Genomic DNA, 2,731 nt, shown 5'->3' on the forward strand with positions numbered 1-2,731 from the left:
ATTCTTCATTTAGGTTGCCGTCGAGTAGCAGTGGTCCAACCTCGAGAATATGACTCGAGTCGAGAATGTATATTCTTAGTTGCAAAACGTGGAAGATGTTGTGAATTCTTGACATGTCAGGCGGCAAGGCTAGTCGATAAGCTAGGGTTCCGATTCTTTCCAGAATTTTGAAGGGTCCAACGTATATTGGGTTCAATTTTCTCGATTAGCTGAAGCGGACCACTCCCTTCATAGGTGAAATCTTGACATAGGTCTTCTCCCCGACTTCAAACTCCAATGGCCTTCTCTTCAAGTCAGCCCAGCTCCTTTGTCAGTCCTGAGGTGCTTTGAGTTTCTCCCTGATGATGGCTACCTTCTCAACCGTTATCTGTACTAGTTCAGGCCCGGTGATGTCTTTCTCCCAGATTTCGTCCCAATACAGGGGCGATCTACATTTTCTTCCAAAGAGCGCTTCATAAGGGGCCATCTCCATGCTACTGTGGTAGCTGTTATTGTATGCGAACTCTATTAGAGGTAGATGCTCACTCCAATTTCCTTTGAAATCTAGAGCACACGCCCTTAACATGTCTTCTAAGGTTTGAATTGTTCTTTCGGTTTGGCCATCTGTTTGCGGGTGATAGGCCGTGCTGAGGGTGACTTTGGTTTCCATGGCTTCTTGGAAAATTTTCCAAAAGCGAGACACAAATCTTGGATCCCTATCAGATAGTATACTTGCTGGAACTCCGTGTAATCTTACTATGTTGTCCATGTACAAGGTGGCTAGTTTATCTAGGTTGTAGTTCATTCGCACCGGTAAAAAGTGTGCCGATTTGGTCAGTCGATCGATGATAACCCAGATCTCATCATGGTTTTGTCTTGACTTTGGTAATCCTACCACAAAGTCCATGGAAATGTGCTCCCACTTCCATGTTGGGATCTCTAGCGGTTGTAGGAGTCCTCCAGGTCGTTGATGATAGGCTTTGACAAGTTGACAAATTTGGCATTTAGCGACAAAGTCAGCTACGTCCTTCTTCATTCCATTCCACCAGTAATTTTGTTTCAAGTCTCGATACATTTTTGTGCTCCCAGGGTGAATTGAGAACTTTGACTTGTGTGCCTCAGACATTGCTTCTCGTCTTATCTCATTGAGGTCTGGTACACACAAACGCTCTTTCATCCACAGGACGTCTTTCTCATCAGTTTGGAATTCTTGAGCTTTTCCTTCTTGAAGTTGCTCCTCAATTTTTGCTATGGAAGGATCGTGATTTTGCTTCAGTTTGATGCTTTCTTGACCTCAAATCGAGTTTTAGAAAGACCTTAGATATTGGTGCAGCACGAGCTATCAAGTTACTTTCGAATTCTACTTCACGGTCTAAGTTAATTCAAAGTAACGCTTCCGGAGCTCTCGTACCACAGGAATATTTTATATCTTGAGCTCAATTCCTTATTTTGCTTATCTCATTATCGCTAATTAGACTTCTTAGCCATACTCCATGGCTTTCAAAGTCTGAGAAGCAGAAAAGAATGATTTTTGTTCCTTATCCTTGCCATGAAATACGATTTATTCTTGGATTGGAGTTTGACATTCTTACCCCGACAATATACCATTACATGATTCTTGTTCAACCAATAAATTCTCATAGCACAATTAATAAAATCGGCACATAATATATGTGTATCCATACTTATTTTATTCTATCTTAAAATTATCACGATTACTATCTCAAAACTTAAAAATAATATAGAATCTTAGAAGATAACTCATTATCAGCCTATTGACTTAAGTCCCAATAATTATAACCTAGTTAAAATTTATTTCAACCTTGTATGGAAGAAACTAATTCCTCAAACAATTCTTATTTCACTAAATCATTCTTTAATCAAGACTATGAGCCTAGCATGATTTAACACAAACAAGTTTCGTTGGATGTCTTTCTCCTCAAATCTTCCTCTCTTTTTTTGTACTATAAGAAGAGTCAGAACTTATTATGTATGCTACACTTCCTTAATGCCCATCATATTATTTCTTACATCCATAAGATATTACAAAATCCTACATATTTAAATTTAGCAATTAACATTACAAATTTAATGTACATACCGTTAATTATTGACACAAAACTTAACTTTTACATCTGAATTTCAAAGTCTATATAATTCTTATATCATATTTTCATAAATAATTAATTATCCTCTAGCCAAAAATTTCATCTTAAGTCAGAAGCTTATCTTCGATAGGTAAATTCCCAAAAATGTAAGCCAACTTATATCAGATATGTGTATTCCCAAAAATGTAAGTCAACTTATATCTGATAGATATATTCCCAATATAATTCAACTTATCTTGGTACATTCCCAAATAATGTTAAACTTCTTTCTTTTCGTATCATATAATCATAATACCCCGTCTAGCCTACCTTATCATCTCTCCATTATCAATGTTCTTTTTCCACTACATCTATAGGTACTTCTTCTTCTTCTTTCACGTTTTCCACGACAAGGTGCATATAATTATTTTGTTCTTGCAGTCTATCTATAGCGCCACGAAGCTTGGCGATATAATGTTCTTGCTTGCTAGCAAGGTCTTCATGTTGATGACGAGAGCGGTTAGCAAGATCCTTCTATGTTTCAATCCTTACTATCAACTTTCGGTTAGGGGAAACTAGTCATACCACAGTGAGATGGGTTACGTAGGGTCAGGGCAAGCTAGCTCTCTGCTCGATCAAGATGATGGGTGAGACGTTGTATATCA

This window comes from Primulina tabacum, chromosome 8 (genome assembly GCF_025594145.1).
Source record: "Primulina tabacum isolate GXHZ01 chromosome 8, ASM2559414v2, whole genome shotgun sequence".
Taxonomy (NCBI): domain Eukaryota; kingdom Viridiplantae; phylum Streptophyta; class Magnoliopsida; order Lamiales; family Gesneriaceae; genus Primulina; species Primulina tabacum.